Raw genomic sequence first — 24,370 nt, forward strand, 5'->3', positions numbered from 1 at the left:
TCATAATCAGAGAAATAATACATGATGTGATTCCTTTGACTATTCTCTAGCCTGCCCTAGTACCTCTTGGGAAGAGAAGGAAAATAAAGTAGTGAAAAATCAAGCAGTTTTACCAAAATCTCTTTAAGACACCAAGATCCCAAGGCAGCCCTTACAGATAGCCTAAAATGCAGAGCAACCCAAGGACTACTGTGTTAGTTTGCGTGCAATCAAGAGAGAGAAATGACACAGTAATTTGAACAAGGAAAGCTTAATATTAAAAGCACAACAGAAACCAGGTACAAACATTATTCTATAGACAATGAGGACAAGCTAATACAGGTTGTCCTTGGTCTGGCTCAGACTCCACCACAGGCTGTATTAATCAGTAGCTAATACCTTACATTCAGGTTTGGCTTTAGGTGTCCCTGGAGATTAACATTAGGATTGCAACTGATTCTCAGAGAATCCTTTACTTTCACATCTACACAACATCTAGATTATCTTTCAAAACAAAGGTCAACAGTGACACTGCTCAAAATCCAGCACTTCATCTTATTCAGCATGAAAACTACAGTAACTAGAGGAGCCCAGAAATCAAATGCTCTGGGGTTCCAACCACAAGCACCATCTGACCCTGTGTCTCCCTTCAACCATGGATGACTCTGCCCCAGTTACACTTGCTTTTTTGTTTTGGCCGAACATACTCTAAGAATGCTCTCAAATCAGGGATTTTGTGATTTCTCTGCCTATAACACTATTTCCCAATATATCTTAAGTCCTGCTCAATGTCATTATAACAAAGACTTTCCTGAGAACCTTACGTGAAATGACAACCACCTATGCTCTTATCTTAAATCACCTAACATTATTATTGTCCCCCTCCCCATCCCTCAATGGCAGGACTTTGTGGTTTGTTTACTCCTATATCTGCTTATGCTTTAGAACAATGAAGGCATTCAATAAGCTACTCTTACCACTACAAGGAGTGTTCTAAGTCTTGGTCTAGAAGAACCTTTATCTCTTCTTATACATAGCACTGAGCCCATCATATGCTCTCAATAAATACTTGAAATAGCATTAGTTGTTGAATAAATGAATGAAGGAGTTAAAGTGGCATTTCTAACTCCCTTGTTATGAATCAGGATTTTTGTTGTGGCTGATACAAAACAGAATAAGCATCGTCCCTGCCCTTCATGAACTTAGGTTTTACTTGTTTGGGCCAACCATAATGAAAAAAGGGTAGTCAAACAATACGCTTGATGTGGAAGAAAGTATAACTTGGAAGAATGTGTTGTAGTCTGGAGTAGTTCATGAAGGCTTCCTGGAAGAGGTAGTAACAGAGCTTAGTTCTGAATATACAGAGTTAGCAAAGGAAACCCAGGGCATAAAAATAACCCAGCCAGAGAGAAGAGCGAAATATGATAGCGAAATATGAAATGTGTTTTGGGAGAATGGGTGAAACTAGGATATATTTTATGTTCCAAAGATCACAGGAGAAGAATGCCAGCCTTTCTTAGCACTTTATAACTTTCTCCCTTCAAAAGGATTTCTAAAAATTACATCTATAGATTCAGAGCAGTTCACACATTCAGGTTATTTTAGGCACTAGTAAAAAGGTAGTTGACCTCATTATCAAACTTAATTAAGTTCCCCTATTCTTGCTTCTTACATTTCTTACCTCGACATTGACACAAATACAAAATCTTTTCCTGGGCTTCTAATCCTTTATTTTTCACTCTCTCAGGTAGCTTTATGATGACTCATGTCTGAAGTCTTGAATTGACTAGAATGTATGAATATAAAAACCGGAAATTCTCTTCCTGTTTGGCTGAATCCCTACACTTGGAAATGTCATTTTCATGTGCTGAGCAGGTATCAAAATGGTAACGTTCCTTTGCTGTTTAATATATATTACCACCCTTAGGATTCTCAAAATTGGAGTCTAAACTCTCAGGGAGGTGGCTCCCAGATGGTACCATGTGCTCTTTCCTAGCTAACCCTAGATACGGCTGCATAACCCCAACTTTGGCTGCAGGTGACTCTCAATCTGCCAGATGGGCTGCAGCCTGTTTTCTCCCAGTTACAACAAGACTGGCAGCTCTTTAATGAACTTTAAAAAGCAAATGTATATTACTAAGAAAAAAAGTTATTTATAATATACATTACCAAAAGTTTAGAAAATTCTGGTGCAAAGATAAATATATTGGAGTCATCTTCTTAAAGACACACTTGTATTATTAAAGTGAATGAACTCATGAGTTTTTGAGGAGATGGATTTAATATGCATTCCCAGAAGATTTAACATATATTATTAGCACTAGTTATATGTGCTTAATTAAGGATAAGGGAGGTAGAGACAGGGGAATACAAGGTATTAGGAAATCAAACTGATCCCTAGATGAGAGAAGTGATGCTTGAAGTTTTAATAGCCTTGTGAAACACCAGAAATTGCTTCAGATTAGTTTTCATGATCAAAAAATAAATGCCTCTTATGCAGCCCACTCATGTTAAACAAACAAACAATAGTTCTTTCAATACATTATGTAGTTTCCTTAGATCAGATGGGAAAATTGCATATTTCCTAGAATATATGTATATCCTAGAATCTATGTAGATTGATTTAGAGACACTTTCAAATAGAAATTGATATATATTTAACTATTTATCTTCAAATTTATAATGAAGATATTTTTCAAATGTGTTTATCTTTTCAGTAAGAACTTAGCAAACATATGAATCCTGTTATTTATTTATCAGAATATTTAAAGTATGTCGTGAATGTAACGACAACTCTACACCATGTACTCTTGATAGTCCATGTAATTGTTATTATTTTCTTTTTTCACAATTTTCCAGTTGATTTATTATCAAGTTTCTGAGAACTGTGAAATGCACTTGTGTCCTTGGAATTCGGTTTACTGTAGCTCTGAAAGGTATTCTCACTGGCAACCAAATATGAGTAGAGAGTAATTACCCAGAGCTACAAGAGAAACTTCAGATATAAAGTGATAAATGTTTTGTCTTCTAACCCTAACCCTAACTCTGGAGGGTTTAAATCTTTACACAAGATATTTAAAAGGCATCAAAACATAGAGTTCTCTCCCATTTATTTATATACATGTGGAGGCTTAATGGGTCCTACTTACATTGAACTTGTGTATGTAATTTGTATAATGTAGAAAGTTGTTTAATTAAATTTTCTGATTACACTCTCTACATTGCTCACAATACTGACGTGCTAATTTTCTTCTGATTCCTGAGTACCTCTCTTTAAAACTATAGGTCCGACTCAAACTGGACTCCCATTCAGAGATCTCATTTTCATGTTAAATTGCATGTTACTGGAAAACGTTTTAGTAATTCTGTCAAATTAGGACATTCTTTGTAGTGAATAAAAGAATCATAGAAGATTAATGGAAATACAGTAGAGATGTCCTGCCTGCTGCCTGCCGCACACAGTGGAGTGTTGCTCTGTGGCAGGAGATGGAGATGCCACATCCTGAGACCTGCAGGAGTCCTTAGGATGGACTGACTGCCAAGTGAGCGTTCCTGGCTTTGTGACACAGGAAAGAATCCAAGAGCAGGCCGAAGAAAACCAAAGTCATATGGATAGCCAAACATTTGGCTGAAGGGACAGAAGTTACTGTATCCAGCTAGAGAAAATATCACCTGTAAAATGGAAAAGGAACCTTTTTAAGCACTACGATGTCATTTGATCTTCATAAAAACAACTTTGAGCTGTGTGGCTGACAGGGTCTTGCTGCTCCGGCTGGGTGTCAGGCCTGAGCCTCTGAGGTGGTAGAGCTGCGTTCAGGACATTGGTCTCCTTCCTCGCTCCATGTAATAGCAATCAGCGAGAGCTCTCCCAGAGATCTCAATCTCAATGATAAGACCCAGCTCCACTTAACAACCAGCAAGCTCCAGTGCTGGACACCCCATTCCAAACAACTAGCAAGACAGGAACACAACCCCATCCACTGGCAGAGAGGCTGCCTAAAATCATAATAAGTTCACAGATAGCCCAAAACACACGACCGGCCGAGGTCCTAACCACCACAAAGACAAGATCCAGCCTCATCCACCAGAACACAGGCACCAGTCCCCTGCACCAAGAACCCTACACAATCCACTGAACCAATCCTATCCACTGGGGGCAGACACCAAAAACAATGGGAACTACGAACCTGCAGCCTGTGAAAAGGAGACCCCAAACACAGTAAGTTAAGCAAAATGAGAGAACAGAGAAATATACAGCAGATGAAGGAGCAAGGTAAAAACTCACCAGACCAAACAAATGAAGAGGAAATAGGCAGTCTACCTGAAAAAAAATTCAGAGTAATGATAGTAAAGATGATCCAAAATCTTGGAAATAGAATGGATAAAATACAAAAAACGTTTAAAAAGGACCTAGAAGAACTAAAGAGCAAACAAACAATGATGAACAACACAATAAATGAAATTTAAAATTCTCTAGAAGGAATCAATAGCAGAATAACTGAGGCAAAGAATTGATAAGTGATCGGGAAGATAAAAGAGTAAAAGTAACTACCACAGAGCAGAATGAAGAAAAAAAGAATGAAAAGAATTGAGGACAGTCTCAGAGACCTCTGGGACAACATTAAATGCACCAACATTCAAATTACAGGGGTCCCAGAAGAAGAAGAGAAAAAGAAAGGGACTGAGAAAATATTTGAAGAGATTATACTTGAAAACTTCCCTAATACAGGAAAGGAAATAGTCAATCAAGTCCAGGAAGCACAGAGAGTCCCATACAGGATGAATCCAAGGAGAAACACGCCAAGACACATATTAATTAAACCATCAAAAATTGAATTGAAAGAAAAAATATTAAAAGCAGCAAGGGAAAACCAACAAATAACATACACAGGAATCCCCATAAGGTTAACAACTGATCTTTCAGTACAAACTCTGCAAGCCAGAAGGGTGTGGCAGAACATATTTAAAGTGAAGAGAGGGAAAAACCTACAGCCAAGATTACTCTACCCAGCAAGGATCTCATTCAGATTCAACAGAAAAATTAAAACCTTTACAGACAAGCAAAAGCTAAGAGAATTCAGCACCACCAAACCAGCTTTACAACAAATGCTAAAGGAATTTCTCTAAGGCAAGAAACAGAAGAGAAGGAAAAGACCTACAATAACAAACCCAAAACAATTAAGAAAATTGGAATAGGAACATACATATTGATAATTACCTTAAATGTAAATGGATTAAATGCTCCAACCAAAAGATACAGGCTCACTGAGTGGATACAAAAACAAGACCCGTATATATGCTGTCTACAAGAGACCCACTTCAGACCTAGGGACACACACAGACTGAAAGTGAGGGGAAGGAAAAAGATGTTCCATGCAAATGGAAATCAAGAGAAAGCTGGAGTAGCAATTCTTATATCAGACAAAATAGACTTTAAAATAAAGTCTATTACAAGAGACAAAGAAGGACACTATATAATGATCAAGGGATCAATCCAAGAAGAAGATATAACAATTGTAAATATTTATGCACCCAACATAGGAACACCTCACTACATAACGCAAATGCTAACAGCCATAAAAGGGGAAATCAACAGTAACACAATCATAGTAGGGGACTTTAATACCCCACTTTCAAAAATGGACAGATCATCCAAAATGAAAATAAATAAATAAACACAAGCTTTAAATGATACATTAAACAAGATGGACTTAATTGATATTTATAGGACATTCCATCCAAAAACAACAGAATACACTCTCTTCTCATGTGTTCATGGAACATTCTCCAGGATAGATCATATCTTCAGTCACAAATCAAGCCTTGGTAAATTTAAGAAAATTGAAATCGTATCAAGTACCTTTTCCGACCACAACACTGTGAGACTAGATATCAATTACAGGAATAAAATCTGTAAAAAATACAAACACATGGAGGCTAAACAATATGCTACTAAATAACCAAGAGATCACTGAAGAAATCAAAGAGGAAATCAAAAAATACCTAGAAACAAATGATAATGAAAACATGATGACCCAAAACCTATGGGATGCAGCAAAAGCAGTTCTAAGAGGGAAGTTTATAGCAATACAATCCTACCTCAAGAAACAAGAAACATCTCAAATAAACAACCTAACCTTACACTGAAAGCAATTAGAGAAAGAAAAACAAAAAACCCACAAAGTTAGCAGAAGGAAAGAAATCATAAAGATCAGATCAGAAATAAAGGATAAAGAAATGAAGGAAACAATAGCAAAGATCAATAAAACTAAAAGCTGGTTCTTTGAGAAGATAAACAAAACTCATAAACAATTAGCCAGACTCATCAAGAAAAAAAGGGAGAAGATTCAAATCAATAGAATTAGAAATGAAAAAGGAGAAGTAACAACTAACACTGCAGAAATACAACGGATCATGAGAGATTACTACAAGCAACTATATGCCAATAAAATGGACAACGTGGAAGAAATGGACAAATTCTTAGAAAAGCACAACCTTCTGAGACTGAACCAGGAATTGATAGAAAATATAAACAGACCAATCAAAAGCACTGAAATTGAGACTGTGATTAAAAATCTTCCAACAAACAAAAGCCCAAGACCAGATGGCTTCACAGGTGAATTCTATCAAACATTTAGAGAAGAGCTAACACCTATCCTTCTCAAACTCTTCCAAAATATAGCAGAGGGAGGAACACTACCAAACTCATTCTACGAGGCCACCATCACCCTGATACCAAAACCAGACAAAGATGTCACAAAGAAAGAAAACTACAGGCCAATATCACTGATGAACATGGATGCAAAAAGCCTCAACAAAATACTAGCAAACAGAATCCAACAGCACATTAAAAGGATCATACACCATGATCAAGTGGGGCTTAGCCCAGGAATGCAAGGATTCTTCAATGTACACAAAGCAATCAATGTGATACACCATATTAACAATGGGTGTTGAACTTTGTTGAAAGCATTTTCTGCATCTATTGAGATGATCATATGGTTTTTCTCCTTCAATTTGTTAATATGGTACATCACATTGATTGATTTGTGTAGATGGAGGAATCCTTGCATTCTTGGGATAAACCCCACTTGATCATGGTGTATGATCCTTTTAATGTGCTGTTGGATTCTGTTTGCTAGTATTTTGTTGAGGCTTTTTGCATCCATGTTCATCAGTGATATTGGCCTGTAGTTTTCTTTCTTTGTGACATCTCTGTATGGAAACACAAAAGACCCCAAATAGCCAAAGCAATCTTGAGAAAGAAAAATGGAGCTGGAGGAATCAGGCTCCCTGACTTCAGACTATACTACAAAGCTACAGTAATCAAGACAGTATGGTACTGGCACAAAAACAGAAATATAGATCAATGGAACAGGATAGAAAGCCCAGAGATAAACCCACACACATATGGTCACCTTATTTTTGATAAAGGAAGCAAGAATATACAATGGAGAAAAGACAGCCTCTTCAGTAAGTGGGGCTGGGAAAACTGGACAGCTGCATGTAAAACAATGAAATTAAGACACTCCCTAATACCATACAGAAAAATAAACTCAAAATGGATTAAAGACCTAAATATAAGGCCAGACACTATAAAACTCTTAGAGGAAAACATAGGCAGAACACTCTATGACATAAATCACAACAAGATCCTTTTTGACCCACCTCCTAGAGAAATGGAAATAAAAACAAAAATAAACAAATGGGACCTAATAAAACTTAAAAGCTTTTGCACAGCAAAGGAAACCATAAACAAGATGAAAAGACAACCCTCAGAATGGGAGAAAATATTTGCAAGCGAAGCAACTGACAAAGGATTAATCTCCAAAATATACAGGCAGCTCATGCAGCTCAATATCAAAAAAACAAACAACCCCATCCAAAATGGGCAGAAGACCTAAATAGACATTTCTCCAAAGAAGATATACAGATTGCCAACAAACACATGAAAGGATGTTCAACATCACTAATCATTAGAGAAATGCAAATCAAAACTGCAATGAGGTATCACCTCACACCAGTCAGAATGGCCATCATAAAAAAATCTATGAACAATAAATGCTGCAGAGGGTGTGGAGAAAAGGGAACTCTCTTGCACTGTTGGTGGGAATGTAAATTGATAGAGCCACTATGGAGAACAGTATGGAGGTTCCTTAAAAAACTAAAAATAGAACTACCATACGACACAGCAATCCCACTACTGGGCACATACCCTGAGAAAGCCATAATTCAAAAAGAGTCATGTACCACAATGTTCATTGCAGCTCTATTTACAATAGGCAGGACATGGAAGCAACCTAAGTGTTCATCAACAGATGAATGGATAAAGAAGATGTGGCACATATATACAATGGAATATTACTCAGCCATAAAAGAAACGAAATTGAGTTATTTATAGTGAGGTGGATGGATCTAGAGTCTGTCATACAGAGTTAAGTCAGAAAGAGAAAAACAAATACCGTATGCTAACACATATATATATGGAATCTAAAAAAAAAAAAAACAAATAATGGTTCTGAAGAACCTAGGGGCAGGACAGGAATAAAAATGCAGACGTAGAGAATGGATTTGAGGACCTGGGGAAGGGGAAGTTGGGATGAAGTGAGAGAGTGGCATGGTCATATATACACTACCAAATGTAAAATAGATAGCTAGTGGGAAGCAGCTGCGTAGCACAGGGAGATCAGCTCTGTGCTTTGTGACCACCTAGAGGGGTGGGATAGGGAGGGTGGGAGGGAGACGTAAGAGGGAGGGGATATGGAGATATATGTATATGTGTAGCTGATTCACTTTGTTATACAGCAGAAACTAACACACCATTGTAAAGCAATTATACTCCAATGAAGATGTTAAAAGAAAAAAAAATACAATGGAACTTTTAAAAAAACTTTAGTTTTCATTTTTAAAAATGTGGCACTAACGAAGTGTCACAGAAAAAATATTTCTCAGTAAAAAGTGATGCTCTAATTGATGCCTCTCTGGCCTTTCAGGTATTTTTCAGCTCAGTCCATACTCACTCTTAAAGAGTGAGTATAAAAATGTTTATATAAAACTGAGTGTATAAAAATGAGTTTTCTTTATTCAATGATGACAGTATTGATAAAATCAAGAATCAGTTAAAGAATTATAGACTGGGTCATGAGTTAAGTATAAAGAAGCATCAATGCAACTATAGTTGCATTCATACTAAGTGAAGTAAGTCAGAAATAGAAAGACAAATACCATATGATATCACTTACATGTGGAATCTAAAATATGATACAAATGAACCTACCTAGGAACAGAAACAGACTCACGGACATAGAGAACAGATTGGTAGTTGCCAAGGGGGAAGGGGTTGGAAGAGGGATGGAGTGGGGGGTTGGAAGAGGGATGGAGTGGGAGGTTGGGATTAGCAGATGTAAACTTTTACATATAGAATATATAAAAAACAAGGTCCTACTGTATAGCACAGAGAACTATATTCAATATCCTATGATAAACCATAACGGAAAAGAATATTTAAAAAAAGAATATATATGTATTGTAACTGAATCACTTTGCTGTACAGCAGTAATTAACACAGCATTGTAAATCAACTATACTTCAATAAAAAATAAATTATAAATAAATAAGTAAGGTGGCATATCTGTGATACACAGCATGGCTGCATTAAATTATGGAAGTTAATATGTTTACCTAGTCATTAAATTAAAGCAGGAAATCTATTCTTGAGCAAACTGCTTCGTCAATGTCAAGACTGGGACAAGGGGGAAGCCAGTGAGGCAAGTGAAGCAATTGGTTTGGATGTAAAATTTAAGGGATATCAAGAAAAACTCAGTAATCAAGGTGGAAAATAGTTCAATACAATATTTTTTCAAATCAAATTAACGGGGAAAATCCATGGTAAATAAATCAAAATTTTAAATAAAACCAGGTCAAGATTATTGATCTTCCTTTTTGCTCTCTCCACGTTGCTACAATCACTATGAATCAAACAGGAAGATGCATTTAAGGACCCTCAAGGCACTGTTGTTTTTCAAACTGTAGCTCTTGATACTTAATTTACACAATTAATGTTCATTTCTCTGCTTTCTGTTACTTCAACATGAGACTATATGTAGGGTGGAAATGGGAGTTGTAACAGGGCCAACTGCCCAATAGATTGTTTATTTTCAGATATACACTTGGTGTTTTTCCAGAAGAAGTGAGAGATACCTAACAATAATCTAGGTCCTTAGACTGCCGGTGGTAAAAACTGATCATAACTGAATATTATGAGTAATTAATGATGTGTAGGAATATAGCATGAAAGATGGGGTAATGGACAAATAGCAGTTCTAAAAGTCTGTGGCCAACCCAACCTTATGAAAATCAATGACCTTCCTTTGATAAGAAATTCATAACTTATTCAGGTATTGAAACCAAGGATATTTGTCAGCTGACTGACTGTATATTATGTATTTATCCACAAATCAGAGGCAAGACCCAGCTATTTTTTCTGTTATCTTTCTATCTGTCCAGCTACCCATCTGCCAAATGCAAATAGTAACAATGCTCAAAGTATATAAGTAAATGGAATGTGTCTCCATCCTACTGCTTAGCACAGAAGATCATTAAGACTCCCCTGGGATGTGATTATAAACATTTAGATATGTGTATATGTGTATATTTTGGTGGATAAGTTTGTAATTTTTTATTTAAGTGGTTTCCATGGCAGCAGAGATGGACTGATCTAGGGTGACAGTGATTGTACAAAGATTGTAAAAAAAAAATGAAAATAGATTAGTATTTCAGCCTTTTTGAGTTTAGACAAATTCTTTAACTTATAAATTAATCTCTGAAAACAAAGAGAGCCTTTTGAGGGACCATAAATTTTTAGATAACTGAAGGTTTTAGGATCATTGATTTTCATATTTTCCAATAGATAACTGGCACTTGGGTAGAAAACAGTGGCCAGATTTATCAAATAAAAATATGGGGTAGAAAGTTAAATCTGATTTTAAGATAATGAATAAAGTGTAGTATATGTATGCCCCAAATTATTCCTTGTTGATCTCAAATTCAAATTTAACTGGGTGCCCTATATTTTAGCTGGCAACTGCATGCTCTTGTTTTATGAAATTCTTGATCTGTGCATTTCACTTTCTAAATACTTGTCTACCACACCATTAACTCCAAGTAAATACCTGCTACGTGTTTACCTGCTCTCCTTGCCCTACAACTGCAAAACTGCTCCCCATTTTAGTTCTGATAGCTGGTTCTAGCCCCAGGGATTGACAACCCTCACTTGGAACTAAGGAGTCATTAGCCCGAAGTTAAACAACTTTTAAAAATTATTATTATCACCAATTACAGAGACTGTTTAAACATATGTTTTTTACTAATCACTCTCCCAACTTCCACGAACTTTTATCATTGCAGTTTTACTAAATACATATCTATTTATCTACTGTGGCCTTTTAGAAGACCACAAACCTTGTAATATCTGAGATATTTCTGTCACCCCCAAACCAGTTATGGCTCCCGAGGGGCAATACTTCCCTCATTAAGAACGCATGCATTCATCCCTAAAGACTACTCTGTTCTGTTGAGTGATCTGCCTCAATATCAAATATTTCAGATTTCTACTGCAGAAAAAAGGAAATCATATATTTTACTCTATTGTCATAAAAAGCACACTATTACACTTTAAATTTCTGGAGCAAATTCTACATATGCTAAATACTCAAGTTCTTCATAAGAGGTCATTCCTGAAGCATGCAAAGACCCATAAAAGGAAGAGGACCTACTGATACCATGATTCAAAATATGCTTATTTGAATATCCTCATCTTTTAAATCATAACCCTCTTTGGAAATCTTTGAAAATTCAAGTTTTTTAAAATTTACTTATTTTTGATCAAGCAGTTGGAAAAAAAAAATTGGAAAGAAACACTTGTATTTCTCAGATAAACAGTTTACATGATAATATTTTTGCACAGTTCATTACTACTAGTGACACATGTATTAATCAGCTTGCCATATGTTGACACAGCTGTGGTGGATTTGTCCAAATCTCTACAGATTTTTCTTTCTCTGCTCAGAGATATTTTTCAATGTGGGAGCACAGTACCTTTGTGCTCTATGCTAGGTCATAGTGTAAAGTCAGCATATGCTCTCCAATACTTCTTGGCAAGGCTGGCAGCACATATTTATGTATTTATTTATTTATTCATGAGCTTTTTCCCCAAATAGTTGTCCTTTGTGCAGGGGGAGGGTTATGGCACATTTAATTGGCCTTTTAAAAACAGGCATGACAAATACTCCTTTTTTTTTTTTTTTACATTTTGGAATCAAACTTAATAACATAATATTTTCTTTCTTGCAGATACATATAACGTTCTTCTTGCTGACCTCTTGCCTACTTACAATCAATTCTTTATTTCAACTAAGGCTTTTATTTTTATTTACTTATTTTGATAGTCAAATACCTGCACATATTTAATGTAAACAATTTGATGTATTTGGACAAATATATACACCTGTGCACCCATCAACATAATCAAGGTAACAGACATATCCATCACCTCCAAAAGTTTCCTTGTGTCCTTTCCATGTGTGTGTGCGTGGAGGACGGGGGGTAAGAACACTTAACACGAGATCTACTCTCTTACCAAATTTTTGAGTGCACCTTATAGTACTACTGTATACAGTACACTATAGGCACGACGCTGTACAGCAGATCTCTAGACATAATTCATCTTGCACAACCAAAATGTTATGTACCTTGAAGAAGAACTTCCCATTGTCCCTTGCCATGGCCTCTGGTAACCACCATTCTAGTCTCTGCTTCTATGAGTTTAGGTTCCTCATTTAAGTGGAATCATGTAGTATTTGTTCTTCTGTGACTGGCTTTTTCACTTGGCATAATGTCCTCAAGGTTAATCCAGGTTGTTTGCAAATGTCAGGATTTCCTGCATTTCTAAGGCTAATACTCCATTGTATGTATATACCCCAATTTATTAACCCATTCATTTGTTCATGAACATTTCAGTTGTTTCCATAGCTTGGCTATTATGAACAATGCTGTGATGAACATGAGAGTGCAGATATGTCTTTGAGATCCTGATTTCAATTCTTTTGGGTATATACCCAGAAGTGACGTTGCTGGGTATATTCTATTTTTAATTTTTTAGGAATGTCCATACTGTATTCCATAGCAGCTGCAGCATTTTATATTCCCACCAACAGTGAAGAAGGGTTCTAATTTACCCACATACTCACCAACACTTATTTTGTTATTATTTTTTATAGTAGCCACCCTAACTGATATGAGGTATTATCTCATTGTAGTTTTAATTTTCATTTTCCTGATGATTAATGATGTTGAGCATCTTTTAATATACCTGTTGGCAATCTGTATGTCTTCTTTTGGAGGCTTGTCAAGTCTTTTGCCCAATTTTTATTTTACTTTTTTTTTTTTTTTTGCTATTGAATTGTAGGAGTTCTTACGTATTTTGGATTAGCCCCTTACCAGATACATGGTTTAGAAATATTTTCTCCCATTCTGTAAGTTGCTTTTTCATTCAAAACGTTTTACAAGGCTACATTATTAAAACAGTATGACACTAGCATAAAGACAGACTTATACACCAGTGGAAAGAATAGACAGCCTAGAATTAAACCCACACATCTATGGTGAACTGATCTTCAATAAATGTGCTAAGAATACATAATGGGGAATAGCCTCTTCAACAAATGGCGTTGGGAAAAATTGATATCCAATCCAAAAGAATGAAATTTGAACCCGTATCTTACACCATACACAAAAATAAACTCAAAATAAAGACTTACCTATAAGACCTGAATCTGTAAAACTCCTAGAAAATGTAGGGAAAAAGCTTCTTGACATTAGTCTCAGCAAAGATTTCTTGGATATGACACGAAAGGCACAAGCAGCAAAAGAAAATACACAAGTTGGATTACATCAAACTAGAAGAGCTTACAGTCACTTCTTTACTATTTCCCTTATACTGAAACTAAAATCCTTTCACACTGCCTCCTGCATGCTTACTTCAATCTGACATAATCCTTGAGAAATCTGTCAGTTCTCCAGCATCAGTCAGACGGGTAGTGTCAGGAATTATTTGATCATGTAACTAGAAAACAGCTGGGGATGAGGACAAGCTAAGTAACTCTGGGGCAGTAACAAAGGTGCTAGCTTGGTCTCCCTCCTGTAGAGCCCGCTTGGCTGTTCTTCAGAGGAACAAAGGAGAGCCGGTGAAGGTTCAGCGGGTTGGCAAAAAGTGTGTCTTGGCTGCTAAACTACTTTTCAATGAAAAATAAAGACATATCAAACCACTGGGAGAAAGCCTGCATCCTCCTTTTAATGTGTTCATTGTAACATTGTGATTTTTCTTGTGTTAACACTGGAACAGTTTTTTTTTTTTCCTGAGTTGTCTTTTAAATTTTTCTTCTTTTGGGATGGATGGTCAACAGTCAGTTTAAGATGTGTCTTAAAATAGCAATAGAACAGGCTCTTAGAAAAACATAAAAGGTCATGAGAGGGGGAGGAGGCCGGTAGGCAAGTATGTAATGATATCCTGAAAAGAGAGAACAGCCAGAATCCTATTCACATAGTATCCCAGAGGATCAACTTCAAGTATTACAGATTATTTAAATAAGATTAAATTTATTAACAGATCTTAGACCTCTTAGCGTTTGATTTAGGAATCCAATTACTGAGAGTTGGTTGCCAGGAGGCTTGCAAGACTTAGACTAGAACCCAGAGCATCTAATTTTGAGCAATTCATTCATTCATTCATTCGGCAAATATTTTTGAATGGTACTATATGCTGGGAACTGGGTTAGTTGCTTAGGACATCATGATGAGTTTATGTGTATAACAGATCTTGACTGCATGGAACTTATGAGAAAGAGTCTTGAGAAAAGGAGAGTCAGAGAAGGATTCTATTTTCCAGAGAGAAGAGCAGGCTCTGAGAAACAAAAAGATCTAGTTATTTAAACTTTGATACAGTGTCAGGAAGCATAACTTTTGCTAAATCACTTAAATGTAATTTGGAATTCACAAGGCTGCTTCTTTTACAAAGGACTTGATTCTTCCTTTATGGAGAATAATATTAATTATTTTCCTTTTCCACACCCACATATAAAAATAAGGAACAGGCCTAATGCTGACAGGTGTGTACTAGTAATGGACTGTCAAAACAAAACAAAACTAAACAAAAAAACACCAAAACCAGATTTGTAGCCTTTGCAAATTTTGTTTTAAATATTCCTATCACAGTCTATTTTAAGCTACCAATGCTGCTAGCAAAAGTCCTGAAATAATAGGAGTCAGTTCTCAGAAACCTATACGAGCATGTTCCAGCACATTGCTGAATGTCGACCTCTTTAACTCCTGCTTGGTTTCTCAGCTATAAAAAGAATTTCCCAAATCTTTAGAATTAACCCTTGGAAAAATATGTATTAAGATCTTAATTCTGTGGATATTTCTTATTATCATAACTGTCTAGTTCTGGTGGAAAGAAAGAGGTAAACATTTTTGCATTTATCTTATTTATTTTCTTTATACCTGTTAACCTTGCTTTAGAATTTATCCTAGAGTTGGAGTTGGGACTGCACAACCAAACAACAGAAAGAAGAAGTATTTGGGGCATATGCCCAGACGTATCCAAATTTACTGCCCTGTGTTAAGAGGGTAAGTTTAAATATACATAATGAATGTATCTTGAATTGACATGATCATTCCTCTGAATTCTTAATTAGTCCATATCATTATATATCACAAATGTGCAGTGGAATCATAATCGGAATATATCCTTTAATACTTCAAATCTCCATGTCTTTGGTGGGACACAGAAACTTCAGATAAGACCTTGAAAATTAATGTACTATTTACCAAATATAAGAGGCAGGCTAACTTATGCTTGTCATAGATTTTAGTTTATTACTTATTTGTTAAAAAGAGAATATGGAGGGCAGATAAAGGTTGCATGTGGAAAAACAAAACTACTGGTTCTCAAAAATGTGGGGAAAATCTGTAGATTTTGTTTATCTCTACTATTCATATCCCCATTATAATGGATAATCAAGAGCTCACTACATTGTAATTAGAACTGAAGTCGAAGAACCCATCAAACAATTCACAATTTATATTATAATATAGCTCATCAAGCCGCTAAATATATATTAATAGGGCATTCAAAACCATGCATTTGGCATTTCAAAGAAAGCTTCCCACATCTGGAGTGATTTGGGATAAATTATTTAGTGCCCTCTCTGTCTTTCAACTATTTTTGGTGAGTTCCATTTTGCATAATATTGCAATCAACCTTTGAGTAGAAAATATTAATGTAGTGGAGGGGGGTAATCTTCATCTCTGGACAATTCTAAAGAAAATAATACAATCAAGAAAAGAAGAGAGACACCAAATTTTGAGGTAATTAGAAGAATAAATGAATGTTGATAAATTTTGAGATTATTCAAAAATTATAGGTTTTTAAATAACATCTGATTTCAAAATTTTCACTTTTTAAAAGTAGAATTTCACTGAAATTATTTCATAAAATTTTATTTAGTTATAAAATACTTCTCCCATAATATTATAATAAAAAGAGATCAATGTAATAGTATTTTAATCTATTTGTTCTTTGATACTGCAAAATAGTCTCTGATTCATATGAATTTAGGAGTAATATTAATCATTATGTACTCCTGAGATGTAAGACTGGCAGAAGCTTGAGACTATGTCTATGCATTCCAATTTTATAAAGCAGTTAATGAGACAAGTCCCGGAAACTATATGCTTGATACTAAATCCCAACAACATTTATAAATGCATTATTAGATTTGAAAGCACTTAGGGGAAAAGCCACAGTCAAAAGATATTGTTAAGAACTATTAGCTAAAGACAAATAATGAAAAGCTTAATTTTATTTTTTTGATATGGTGCTAGAATAATCGGATGAATTTGATAGTTAAATAAGGACAGATGGTAGAATAAGGAATTTGATGTTAAAAATATTGCATTTTTACTTAGCACATTATCCAAAATATTTCTTATAAGTATTATTGAAAGAAATGTGTACTTAATTACAATCACAGAAGCTAACATTTATGAAACTCATGTCTGTGCCAGGGATTGTTTTCATTCTCTTAATATCATTTAATCCGAACAACATCCCTAGGATGCAGAATGTTGTCATTTATTCTCATTTTAAAGAGAGGAAACTGAGCTTTACAGCTGGAAAGTAACCTGTGAAAGGTCAATTAGGTGTCAAATAAAGGAGCCTGGTTTAACATCCAAGAGGTTTGATGCCAGAAACTGTACTGCTACCTGGAAGGCTGTGCTGGTGAGAGAAAGACTAGATGGAGAAGAGCAACTTATACATCCTTCAAAGGCTAGTTAGAAGAAGTGGAGAAAAGATCACACATTTTTTTAGCACAGAGAGAAAATTTGTTGAAGATATGAAATATGGTTTTTTCCTGTTAGAGCTATCCAACATTAAATGAGTTTCCTCACAAAGTAGTGAATTCCTTATCCTTGGAATTATTCAGAAGAATATTGTTGACTATCAGAAATACTGTGGACAACTCTTTGTCTTGGAAGGAACACTCATTTATTTTTCTCTGGAAAAAAAAACAAAACCTTCACATGAAGACCTAAATTTTTTTAAATTACTGATGCTAAAACAATAATAAATGTACTTTCATTTTTTTCCCCAAAAGCCAACAACATTCATCAAACTTAAAAGCAAAGACATGTCCGCATATAAAGCAGAAAAGGCCAAGTTTACTACTGATTCCTTGATTTGCAGAATTCTAAGCGAGAAATAGCAACAAATTTTTCTTTCCTGCTGCATCTTTTAGTCTTAAAAATAGCAGTAGTTACTTATTCTACTGAGGATATTGGTTTTGAGTCATTTCATTTATCACTGAATCTATGTATACATCACAATTTATCTCTATTTCATTTTGAACTATTGATAGATGGGTGAATGACGTAACCCAGAAGATAAAAAGGATGTAAAGAGTATAAATTACTACAAAATATCACAAAAGTTATTCTGAATCATTTTGTTTTCACTTAGCATAATCTCTGGTTCAAAGAGCAGTATGTAAATCTCTTGTCACTTTAACAACATGTCTCTATGAATATACTATCATTTGATAAGCTGCAATTGTTTTATTTCTTAATCTCACTAGAGAATTCTACTGTTGATATAATTTTATCTATTGCTATTGCTATACACTCATATGTTATTATATCCCACTGTTTCCCAAAGGTAGTACTTCATAATGTATGTTTCTCCTAGGTTTGACTCCTAAATATATTCATTTTACAGACTTTTTTATTTCCATTTCCCATAGGGTGATTTTGAGAAGTGCTGCCATTATTTTTCAAGAGAATAATTTCTGATTTTTTTTTTTTTTTAAGTAAGAGACTAGCTATATCAAGGGTGTCCTACTAAGAGTACATATGCTGTGAAGTTCTCTCTGTAGGCATTGATGCTATAAACAAACAAAACAATAATAATAACAACAAACAAGATAAATCATTATCATGCAAAATTGAAAGTGGGAAGTGTTGGAAATGACAGATTGTACTGACCCAAAAAGCACATTCTTATAACTGATAATTGAATATATCTGATGCTTAACATGATTAGAAAGGCAAGCATACATCTAATGTCATTTGCTAACATTTTTACTCCACCTTTTACTCCAGCAAGCAAAGCCACACCTTTTTCTCATAAATATACCAAGCTCATGTATGCTTCTTGGCAAATATAAGCTACAGCTACTGGGAGTAACCTTATACACATGAAGAAGTTTCTTTTAATTTACTTTTTTTTAATGTTTATTTTTATTTTCCTTAAATCTATTCCCATAGAGTCTTTACTTTTCAGGTCAGTAAAAGACCTGTATGATATTTCTTTTTTAGGAAATTTTAAAGAATTTATAATTTATGAAAGCATGCCTTACACTAACCATATCATAGTCATTCTGGATGTTGGCCAAAGAATACAGATTTAATTTATGTGTCTATTTAATCCATGTTGGGGCACCACAATAAATAGTTTCATCAAGCACAACAAGTAATCTTTCTACATTATAAAATTCTGAGCCTTTAGGTTCAAAGTTTTTAAAAACTCATTCCACTGTTATATACACACTCTATGAAACTAAAACTCTGGTTAATTTTTCATCTCATTAACCTTTGCTTTTTTCAAAATGTGTATATTCCAAAAAGTGTATATTTTCCACCTTGGAGACAGGTGTAACCAGAAGCAGAGACAATGGTCACTGGTCACTCTGGTTTCTCCCTCGAAAATTACTGTGCCAGCCTGACTGCAAATATAATTTCTAAAATATTTCTTTCTGCTGAGGAGGGATAAAAATCTCCTTAAGAACGCTGGAAATTTTTAACATAGAAAAGAAGAAAGTACTTCCTGTTTATTAATAATTATTTATTAATACCTATCATTTATTTATGTTATGGAAAATAATTTAGTATAACCTTATGTTAATACCAAAAAAAGAAATCCAAAAAGAAACCTAACAACAAACAACAGCCATTGTATTCTGTTTGATTTTCAGTAATATATCTGAAACCCTCTCTTCCCTTTTTATCCAGCATTAGAAATGCATACTATAGACTTGTTTTTTTAAATAATTGGCAATAATAAAAAATGCATGTTGTACATTATAAGCCAGATATGATGTAATGATTTGTCATGATTTTTCTATAACCAATGTATGTTGCATTTACATGGTGGATAAAGATATAGATATATACCCACACATGTGTATACATATATATCACACACATACATATTTGTGTATGTGTGTGTATATATATCTATATATGGAGAGAGGCAAATGCAAACATATATAGTCATTTTCATTGTAATTATTTAATGTAGATAAGAGCATATGAAAATTATTACTTTAGTAACAGAAAAAGGCTTTGCAAATTCACAATATAAATGAAATTGTAAGAGTCTGTTTCATAGTCTAAAACATGAGTCAATTTCTTTATGATCAATTTCTTTTTTCATAAATTCTTGTTACATTTATTGGTAAGGCATTTTACATCAGTCACTTGCCCACTTTCTTATCCCTACCCATCAAAAGGAAGGCCTGGATTGTATTTCAATTGAAAAGTATGCATCTTAATTAGGTTGAGTGGAATATAAAATATACACGCAGAAATTATGGAAAATACATTGGCCTTTTAATCTGGGTCCTCCTGGAGCTCCATGTTTCCTCATGCCTCTCTTCTTAGCTTCCTTCTCCCCTCCATTTAGGTCTGTGTTGTATAATAAAGGATTTGACTGACCACTGTCCCAGATTCTCGGGAGGGAAACTCAAACCCCTTGAATTTTCTAAGCAATAGGAATGTTTTTGTTATGCATTAGCCCCTTGGGTCACAGTGAGTTTATGCTAATCAGATGCCACAGGATGGGGGCTGGTCACCAGAAAGACCATCCCCATGATTAGAGGACTGAGACTTTAAATGAGTCCAGCCTCCAGGGACAGAAGGGAGACTGGGGATTGAATTATTGGCCATGTAGTTAAACTCAATCAAGCAAGCTAACACAGTAGAACTCCAATAAAAACTCTGGACCTTAAACCTCACTGGAGACTCCTCACTGGTGAACACAAAGAACCGTAACGGTGATGTGCCCTGATTCCATAGAGAGAGGGATGAAAGCTCTACATGTGAAACCCTCTCAGATCTCTCTCCATTTGACTGGTCCTGATTTGTATCCTTCGCAATAAAACTGTAACCATAAATGTAGTGCTCTCCTGAGTTCTCTAAGTCTTTCTAGTGAAGCTATGGAAATGCTAGAATTTAGAGCCAGTTGATGAGAATTGCAGGTGGCACAGGGACTCCCGCAGTGCAGCTCTGACATCTGGAGTGAGGTGAGACTTGCTGAGGACTGTGTCTTTTAGCAGGTGGGATCTGCACTGGCTCCTGGTGGTTAGCGTCAGAACTGTACTCTAACACACCAGTTAGTGTCGGAGCCATGTTCTCTGGTTATCCTCGATCTCTCAAAGGAAACACAACAACATTATAGCCAGACATGCCATCGGCTCCCGGGTCTCTACACAGATACAGACGCTTGCCAATGCTTACTGAGAAGAGGCTGCAGAGCATGAGATTTAGATGTAAGAATCATGGCCAGGTCAAAAAATTTGAAACAGGGAGTAGAGAAAAATGATTTGATCTTATGAAAAGCAAAAAGGGTTAATTGCCTAATACAGGATTAGATAGGAAATGAATGCAAAAGGAATGCAAGTCAAAATTGTTACTGCTCCCCTCTCGTCCATGACATCTCATCATGACATCTGAGGATGAAATGAGAGCAAAAGGCCCTTTGGACATGTAATTTGTAAAGAATGAGCCAACTATATACCCCACAAGCCATTTTATTGGAGAAACATTACACTATAAGCAGATGGAGGAAAGAAAATATTCAAGTCATTATCAATTTACACAATTCCATGAAAAGAAATACTGCAAAATCCTATAATCCTGTGGACAACTTGAGCTTATTTAATAAAAAGTGCTATGGTCTCGTCTCCCTAACTTCAAGCCTGCCAGTTGATGCACATTATCAACTATAGAATTGCCATTCTTAAAAGTATATTTAATGCTTTTAGTGCTGGGGTAATTTTTTACTATGTTGAGACATTTTTACACGGCTAAACTTACTAAAATCCATGCTTACTAACATAGGCATAGCCTCTAAAAGTGTATTGGTGCTTATTAAAAATATATATACATTTTTATGTATATGTAAGCACATCCATATAACAATAATGTTGCATTTTCTCTTTAAAAATCACAGTATTATATGTGGGTTGAACTATCCAGAGTGGGAAACTAGTGGCTGGTTGTTGTGCCTGGCTACTTCCAAAGAGGCTTATGCTCCTTTACCCACATGCTCAACCCACTAGTGTATTTTCTGTGTAGAATAGTAGTGTACCTACCATCTCAAGACCTGAATGCTTTATGCCTAAAGGAATAGTAACTCTATGTGTGCTGTTAAACTACTTGAGGGCAGTGAGCTGTTCTTCCCTCTTGATAAAGTGAAACCTTTAGCAAAGTCTTGTCATATTGTCAATATCAGAAAATGAAAGGTTAAAAAAACCTTCTTGTAACATTACGAATAGCAATGGTTTCTGAAAAAGCAATCTGAGCATTGAAACTGGTTGTTTTAAAAACATTCCAGCCATCAGAGATGAATACAGGATCAACTCAAGACTAAATGCAAAAACGTGACCAAATGTACCATTAATTATGATTGTAAGAAAACTGCTTTTCAGCTTGTTTCTTCAGAGTCTTTATTCCTACCTGGTAATTATTGCTAATCATTACGTGCATGTGTTCTCTCTCCCTTATAGTGTTAGTTCCTCCAGAATAGAGATGCATCTTATATGATTTTGTAACCACCCTTGTACTTTGTCCCTTAAAATACTTTAAAGTTTCCCATCTATTAATTAAGGAGAAAAACTCTCCCCCATGGACCCTCTTCCTTCTCCACACTTTCCCTCTTTCTGGTTGCTAAATGCTGAGCGTTCCAAGGGTCTCTGTTACCATCACCCCCCCCCCCCAGCCTACTGGCTCTAAATAATATCTGTATTCAAGTGAGTTTCCAGTTCCAGCTCTGACCTCTTCACTTACGTTCAATCTTATGAAACCAACTGTTTACCTGACACCTTTTCTGGGATACTCAATCAGGATCTCCAACTAAAATCTATTTGCCTTATACAAAGAGTGAGGAAAAAAAATAGAACTAAAATCTATAATACTTATTCAAGCATTTTAATAGCCTCACATTTATTTTCCTATTAAGCTTTCACATGTAATCACATATATTTGTTTCAATTAATATGAAATACAAGTTCAGGTAGCAAAAGGAATCAACTCTATGTAGAGCCAAATTTACAGTTCATGAAGCCTAGACTTGAATTTGTTTTTCTTTGAAAACACACCAAATATATCAACTGGCACAACACACTTAATCTTTGTGACATAGTCTGCATAGACTAGGAATTGAAACAAGAACTTTGATCAGAATAATTCCAGTATAAGAGTTTCTAGTAGTTCACAAATATTTTATTCTGATTTAATTTTTAAAATTCATTATCAAATTATGAACATTGTAAAATGCAATTTAATTATTTTTAAAATGTATGAAATAAAACACACCCATGTTAAATACCAGAGTCTGGAAATTTAACATATATTATTAACATGGGTCATTTGTATGGAAATCTGTATATAATAATTATACTACAAATATGGCGTATGTCTTATTCACTCAACAACTGATCTTTAACACCAAAATGAAACCTCTCTTTAACACTGCCCAAGGTCAAATCTCAGCTCTGCCACTTACTGGTTATGAGGTAACTAAACAAGTAACTTAGCTTCCCTTAATTTTCTCTTCTTTAAAACGCGGATAATCATAGTATTAACTTCCTAAGGATGTTATAAGAATGAAAAAAGATAAAAAATATAAAGTTCTCATAGGAGTGCCTGACACATCGACTGCACATGCAGAGAAAGGAAGACTAGTTAGGGAGAATATTACGATAATTCAGCCGAAAAAAAAATTGTGGCTTGGATCAGGGCAGGTACAGTGGTATTGTTGAGAAATGTGCAGATTGCGAATATATTATGATACATTTGGACGTGTTATAGTGCACATTCAGTCTAATGGATGAGAGGTGTGAGATACAGAAGAGTCAAAGGTGGTATCAAGACTTTTGGACTGATCAACTAGAAGACTATTTGCTATTAAATGAGATGAGAAGTGGTTTTGGAGTTAAATTCTGAATATATTAGTTAAATTTGAGACATGATTTTAAAGTGCTAATTAAAACATCTAGGAGTACAAGGGAGACAACTGGGCTATAGACAAAAATTTGGGGTCATCAATATACTACATGATATTTAAAGCCATTGGAGCTGGATAAGATCATGAAGAGAGAATACTATGCAGAACAGATTCAAAGACTAAGCTTTAGCATTCTAATGTCAAGATATTAGTACATGAAGAGATACAACGTAAAGAAAATCAGATGCAACAGCCAGTGAAGTAAGCCAGATGAAGAAAGTGTTTCCAGGAGGAGAGTGTGATCAAGTCTGTCAAGGAGGATGAAGACTGATCACTGACACTTCGATTAATATTTCCTAATTAACAAATAATCATACCTTTCTATCCAAATAGTAAAATATGACCAATTTTAGCAATCCATGATTGTTTTAGTTTTTTGCACTCCACAGTTTCCTCTTTTCCTAGCCCCACAGTCTTTTCAGAGAAAAGAAAAAGCAATAATCATTGTTTCCACTTTACATCAGTAATTCATTACCATCCAAGGCTGCAGTT

The sequence above is a fragment of the Balaenoptera acutorostrata genome, chromosome 1, assembly GCF_949987535.1.
Source record: "Balaenoptera acutorostrata chromosome 1, mBalAcu1.1, whole genome shotgun sequence".
Taxonomy (NCBI): Eukaryota; Metazoa; Chordata; class Mammalia; order Artiodactyla; family Balaenopteridae; genus Balaenoptera; species Balaenoptera acutorostrata.